At 34.7% G+C, this 7,658-nt stretch overlaps 1 pseudogene; it reads right to left on the bottom strand.

Annotated features, from left to right (window-relative positions):
* Positions 1–521: 521 nt before the first annotated feature.
* LOC105550322 lies at positions 522–1,506 on the bottom strand (annotated as a pseudogene).
* Positions 1,507–7,658: the final 6,152 nt, after the last annotated feature.

Genomic DNA, 7,658 nt, shown 5'->3' with positions numbered 1-7,658 from the left:
TAGTGTTTTACCACCAGCCCCATTAATAAATTTTGTGTTACAGTGTGTCATATTAGTTATTTGCTTTGACTAAGTGAATATGTTACAGAATTCTTATTCGTTGAGTTAAATTTAATTTATAGTTTGTGCCTATGACAATGTCTTATTAAAACATACATAATGTAAAAGAAAAAACCTAGGTTTGTACTTTCTTGACCAAGAAAATCTAAAACATGCATTTATAAGCATAAGTAGAACTATTTTTATTTGAAAAAATAAAATTGTATATATCTTACAAGTAGTGAAACAAGTTTAATTCATTCTTATCTGCCATACTGTCCACCTCACAATTTATTACTCGTAAGCCATTTACATCATTTGCTTCCCTGTAATTTCGCTGCTTGACAACATATAATAACAACTATAATAAAGTGAAGTTTTAAATTTTATTTTGTTTCCATACTAAGGTATATTAAATTCTGCCTTCCATGTTCTGTGGAATCTCACGCCAAAGGCGTTTTTGAGCAACTGGATCATGACTGCTAAAGCAGGTCTATTACCCTGTTGCTGTAGCCAAATTCATTGTCATACTAGGAAATAAGCTTAATAAAGTGGTTGTTGAGGGCAATGTCAGCTCCAGCATTGAAAGCAGAACAGTGGGTGCCGCTGTTGAAATCACAGGAGACAAGCTAATGCTCAGTGTAGCCCAGGATGCCCTTGAGCAGGCCCTCCGATGCCTGCCTCACCACCTTTTTGATGACATAATATTTGGCAGTTTTTTCCAAACAGCAGGTCAGGTCCACAATTAACAGTTTGGTGATGGGGACACAGAAGGCCATGCCAGTGAGCTTCTCGTTCAGCTCAGGGTGACCTTGCCCATGGTTTTGGCAGTGCCAGTAGATGCAGGGATGATGTTCTTTAGAGCCCTGCAGCCCTCATGCCACAGTTTCCTGGAGTGGCCATCCACAGTCTTTGGGGTGGCAGTGATTGCATAAACTGTGGTCATGAGTCCCTCCACAATGCCGAAGTTGTCATGGATGACCTTGGCCAGGGATGCTAAGCAGTTGGTGGTACAGGAGGCGTTGCTGACGATCTTGAGGCTGTTGTCATATTTCCCATAGTTCACGCCCATCACAAACACGGGGTCCTCAGTAGAGGCGGCAGAGATGATGACCTTTTTGGCTCCCCCTGCAAATAAGCTCCAGCCTTCTCCATGGTGGTGAAGACTCTGGTGGACTCCACAACATATTCAGTGCCAACATCACCCCATTTGATTTTGGTAGGATCTTGGTCCTGGAAGATGGTGATGGGATTTCCATTGATGACAAGCTTCCCATTCTCAGCCTTGACGGTACCATGGAATTTGCCGTGGGTAGAATCATACTGGATCGTGTAGACTATGTAGTTGAGGTCAATGAAGGGGTCATTGATGGTGACAGTATCCCCTTTACCAGAATTAAAAGCAGTCCTGGTGACCGGGTTCCCAATATAGTCAAATCCATTGACTCTGGCCTTCACCTTCACCATGGTGTCTCAGGGAAGTGGCTGGTGATGCATGAGAATATGCAGCTGTCTGTCGAACCAGAAAGGCAGAGAGCCTGAAATTGTTCCTAATGATTACAAGTACAAAGCAAAATGCCTTAAATGATTTTAAAAGCTTTCTTGAATTATTCAACAGTTCATTTCACCTAGGGGGCAGTGATGAGCTAGGGGAAAAAAAATGATCACATTGGTAGTGCAGATTGCCACTCTCACTCTTGCAAATAATTTTAATTGCTCTCCTAAATTGTCTGTCTTGGAAAAAAAATTTGAGTTGAATAAATTTCCAAATATTTATGTTTCTCTAGCAACCCACTCACAGCAATTCCAAATTGATTATATGTTGACATTCACTAAAATATTAGAGGAAAATTTAACATTTAAAATTTGAAAGTTTGATATTTTTTATATCTGATGTGATGTTGGCCTTCAATTTTTTACAACTGCTTAAACTAACTGCAGTTGATTCTCATTATTCACAGATTCCATATTTGTAAATTCCCCTATGAGCTAAAATTTATTTGTAATCCTCCAATTAATACTTGAGGCACTTTTGCCATCATTTGTGAACATTCACAGAGCAGCCAAATTTTTTATGTGCCTGATATAAAACAGCTAAGGTAGAGCAAGGTGACTTTCTGTCTTCTTGTTTCAATTCTCATTTCCTAATCAGTGACCTTTCTGAGATCTCTTTGTGCAGTGTTCTTTGCACTATTTGCTTTTTACTAGTGACTTTATGCTTTCAAATGCTTTGCCCCCTCAGCCTAGTGCTGAAGTGCTTTCTAGTATTCCTGAGTGCAAGAAGACTGTGATCTGCTATATGGAGAAATCAGGTGTATTAGACGAGCTGTGTGCAGTCACAAATAATAGTGCTACTGGCTGTGAGTTCAATGTTAATGAATCAACAATAATTATTAAATAAGGTGTCTTTAACTGAAGTACACATAAAACAAGGTTATGTGTTGATTGGTTGATGAAAATGGGTAGCCAGAGTGCACTGGACACTAACCCTGTGTTTCCCATAGGGCCTTAGTATTCTCTAAGTCAGTATTTTTGGTGAATTTATAGAACATAACTACTATGAATAGTGAAATTCACATACATGTGTGTATATATAATTTCACAGAATATTTATATACTGTGTATAGACTATATTTTACATCTATACATATATATAAATTTATCCTCTTAAAAAAAAAGTTACATTTTAGACAAAGGTTGATGTTAGTTTCTAGTAAAGTTTTCTATCTTGTGTAGCTTTTTTCTATTTTTCATTTGGAGTTTTAATTAAACTACTATAATTCTATGGTGTTTCTATTCTAATGTATTGCTGTAATGATTTACTTATAAAGATTTTCTGAAATTATAACACATTTGAATTCTTAGAGTAAACAATACTTGGAAACACACAGAATACATTTTACATAAATATTCATCAAAATATAAATGGCAAGCAGAAATATATGCAGATTATTACACAACTGTATTAATCACAATTCTCTTTACAAAAAACACATAATCAATATTCATATGAATAAAAGCAATATTAGGGAGACAACAAAAAACCTTTGACATGACCCTTCCCGGACACTACACCCAAAGTAGCTACAGTCCTGTCATTTAAGACCACGGCTTCTGTTTACATTTATATAAATAAAATCATAGGGTGTAAATGTAAACTTTCAATGCATGTTTTGTTCAGAATTATGTCCTGGAGATTCATGCATACAGTTGCATGTAATTTGTGTTTTTTAAATTGTAACTCATCAGGAAATTCTTGAATCTTCTCTATCAGATACATCAGGGAAAGTTACCCAATTATCCGTTTCGTTCTCTTATATAACATTAAATCAAAGTTAATGAGAATGAATCTTAGTCCACAGATCCAGTTGAGCATCAACAGCAGCATTAACAAGTAAAATTTTATTTAACTCAAGTTTTAAATTAGTGCTCTCATTCTTCCTTGTCCTATTTTATTGTATTATCCTAGGATAATTCAGCATATCACTAAGGAGGAAAAGCTACATCTGAACTTTAGTCACAGATCAACAAAGGTTGTGGTTCAAATGTCCATTATCCCTGTTCTATCTTATTCCTGTGCTCATAACCACTTCTAGTTTGAAAACAACCTGCTAGTTCTGTGTCATGTTTAGGGCACAGGAGGAGTTTTCTCTGACACTACCTATAATCCTCCATGTTCAATTGTGCTACATAGGAATTTCCCTTCTGACCTCATCAATCTCTCACAGTGATGCTAAGCACAACATACGCTACCTTTGTGTTAAAGACCTTTGGAACATTTCATCTTCCTTTTCTCTTCTTAACCAGCCAGAGTAATATCCTTTCAATTTCATGATCATTTTTTGTCCTTCATGTGTTTTCAAATATTGTGCTCTTATATACCCTTCGTTTTATCACTCTGCACACCTTTTGAGGTCCTTTTGAATTTAGATATTTTGCTGGGAAAAGCCAGCAAGACATGAAGGCAACTGCATTTTGCTCTCCCACATGCTTCCTCTTAGATAAGGAATTAGAGAACAGTCTACCAATTTAAATGTGTGAAAAAATAAGTAACTAAATATTGTTAATAAGCATACGTATTTTAAATCTTCATTCTTTTCTTATTAGCTCACTAAATTTTACTGAAGATACAGAAATGGAATAAAGATAAAAATTAATTTTGAGAAAAAAAATACAAACTTACAAATGCTTTACATCCAGTTGTGGAGACAACCTTTTGATAGCTTCTGATGAACTTCCTGAGAAACGAGGTTTCATCTGGGGTAAAGAGACTGGACTGAGGAGATGTGAAGGTACTTTCTCACTCCAAACTCTGATTATTCTAAATATTAAATATGATTGCATCATCCAAATTATCAAAGCTCTCCAAATCCAAAACATTCTAGTGGATTCAATTGCTTCTTCTGAGAGTATATGCATTGGTTTTACAAAAGGTTAAGAGGAAAAAAAGAATCAGAGAAGATTTAAGCTAATGCTTTCATGTAGAACAGAATGCTGAGGTTCAAAAAGGGTGAATGACAAAACTGAGTCGACATATTAGCATCAATGGTATGACATTTTATATATTGACTCCTGTTTTGCTCCAAGGCAAAGTATGTTGAAATTATATTAATTGTGTGTAAGTTAATCTTTCAAGAATGTATTAATTCTGTATGTATTTTTAAAATCATGTTATATTATCTGGAGCTGTAAAACTTATTCTCAAATAGTTTAAACTTGTTTCTCACAGGTAGAAATCCATTCATTTACTTAATAAAATATTGGGTAATTATTAATTATTAATAAGTTAAAAATATAAGTGGTTATTAAATATTATAAATATACCAGTTTAATATGCTACTCCTAAATAATATATCTCCTGAAATTCTAACAAGATTTTTAGAAACAAAAAGAGTATCATACCTTAACTTCTTTATGTCTCAGTTATCCAATTTCTCAGGAAATCACATTATAAATATGCAATTTTAAAACTAACTTCCCTTAAGCTACATATGTAAATGATATGGTTGCTAATCAAATCAGACTTCATCTATTATTTCTTGTTGCATAACAATTTTAACTAAAGCATAATTTTGTTTTATATATAAACAATATTTTCATTCTGGGAAATAGCTTCATAATATATACTAAGACCATATAAAATGAATTATTATTGCAACTAAGTGTGCACTGTGAAATGGCTTAGCAAAACACTAGTTTGCATACCATATTCTTGTCCTGCTTAACAATTGCAATAAAATAGAAATGATAAGGCCATAAAGAACAGTGTAGAATTTGAAACAGAAATCACTGTGCATTACATTGCCATTTGATATGATGAACTGTAGCTTGCTGACGGTAATCTTAATGAGGATTACAGTAGAGATATTAAAATATATATGTGGCCTTCTATTAACAATAAGACCCTCAAATGTATTTTTATGTCTATATTTCCATGCTACAGGACTTTGAAAATCCATTTGATTAGAAATTTGAATGCCAAGTTAAACCATCAATAAAATTAATCAGAAACAACATACTGAGCAAATGCAGAAAATTTCAATGGTTTTGAATTCTTATTGTGAAGGCAAATTAAATTTAACTGAGAAGATGTATCATCTTGTACTGACATTCAGAAAACTATCCAAGACTTAGCCATTGGCTTACCAGCTGGATAACTTGCTTTTATGTGCATCTATTCTCCCAAGATGAGCAGGATATGTAGTTGTGTTTAAATACTCAAGCAATCATATAATTAGTGCTATATATTTTCTGCCTTGCTATCAAAGAATCTAAATGTATCTTATTATTTAGGAATCTTTCAGTTAAATGTGTCAGAGATCCTTATCTAACAAGGGCTAAAGTTTGAAGGAAAGGGGTTGAGTTTCAACTAAAAAAAAATCCAAGAAATTGAACGAATCAACAAAAATGCAGAAAGGAAGCTGAACCGAAAGTACATTGGATCTCACACAAGGATCGGTTCATCTTCTATGTTTTTCCCTATTTGTCTTGATTGTATTTTTTTCACATTAATCATGGCTAGGGTTTGACTGGATAATAGAAGGATGAAAAAGTTCTCTTTGAGGTAAAAGTGTTTAGAGTAGAGCAAGTTGTATAAAGGGGGCTGTTGTTCTGAGAAGGAGTGATAAGCAGACCACATAATTGTTGCCTTACATACATTGTTGTAGTTGCATATGGAATTTTAGAGACTGTAAACTGGAGTGCTCAATTTACATTGATGAATTTATCCAAAATTAGTTGAGTCCATACTATGTGCTAGAAGCTGTGCTAAGCATCTGGGATTCAACAATGAAAGAGATGGACAGCTTCTTTGGCCTGGCATAAATACACAACTCAGTGTGAAGAGAGCTGAACTGAAGGTTAACAAACAAGTGCAAAAACCAAATTGTCACAGGTATCATATGAGAAATAAACAAAGGATGGCAACAGAAAATGGTGCAGGGTGGCTATTTTAAATAACGCACTCAGCGAAGAACTTTTTGAGGAAGTTATTCTAGCTAGGGATAAAAAGACAGTAGCATGTGCAGTGTTTCAGTTGGGAAAGATTGTGGTCTGTTCAAACAAACTAGTAGTCTGTAATTAGTCCTAGTTAGTCCAGTCTGTAGAGTAAACCTGATTAAGGTTGGAGAAACAATTAGATCATGTAGGAACTCAAAGTCCTAGAATATGAATTTTATTATAAATGTAACATGAAGCCATTGAAGCAGTTCAGAGTAGGGAGCAACAAGATTTCCCTGGTATTTTAAAATGATGCATTTTTGCCATTATGTAGAGAACCACTTGGGAGATGGATGAAAAATCTTATTTGGTGATAATAGATTTCAGTACAGAGATAAATAAAAAATCCAGTATCATGAAAAATTTGGGGACCTGAGTATTTAAATTCTGCTAGCAAGTACTAAAAAGACTTGTGCATACAAAAATAACTGTGGCAGGAAGAAATCAAGAGTCCATTGTAGTACATGATAATGTTGAACTGATAGACATTCAAATGAAAGACTATCAAATAAGTAATACCCTTGTTGAATGCTTATGTATCTTCCTGTGGAAATATTATATTCTACCATCAATCATCTCCTTAGATCTCTAAAGATAGGCTCCTTTAACTACTACTCTGTTGTTGCTCATTATTAAGTATTGTGTCCATGTGGCTTTTGACATTTAAGTGCTACCTCCTGGCCTCTCAGAGTACCAATTCTTTTACAGCATCATCACCTACTATTAGCCCTGGCCTGAAAGAAAAAAAAAGCCACCACTGAGGTTCTCAAAGACAGTATTGCCCCTCTCACCTGCGCATTACTTATCATTTTGGTAAATGGTGTGTCCTCTAGATTCATCCCTGATGAATCTAGTTGGCCAGTGGGTTTTCTAGCCTTATGTTAAATATGTACTTTACAATCCTCATTTCTCTAAGCCTAGGTGCCTTACCTTCTTTACCAGCATTTTTAGCATTTATACTTTATTTAAAATGAGTAATTACTTTATCCAAGATTAAAAGAGACATCATAATACCATGATAGCATCATTCCCCGCGATTCTTGTCAGAGTATTAAATCTTGTATCACAGGAGGATTCTCCCATATCAACAAATTCTCCCCTCTTCAATTTTATGTCTTCCC

The sequence above is a fragment of the Mandrillus leucophaeus genome, unplaced genomic scaffold (genome assembly GCF_000951045.1).
Source record: "Mandrillus leucophaeus isolate KB7577 unplaced genomic scaffold, Mleu.le_1.0 Scaffold477, whole genome shotgun sequence".
Lineage (NCBI taxonomy): Eukaryota > Metazoa > Chordata > Mammalia > Primates > Cercopithecidae > Mandrillus > Mandrillus leucophaeus.
Note: the sequence above shows the minus strand (reverse complement) of the source record. Positions and strands in the feature narration are given on the sequence as shown.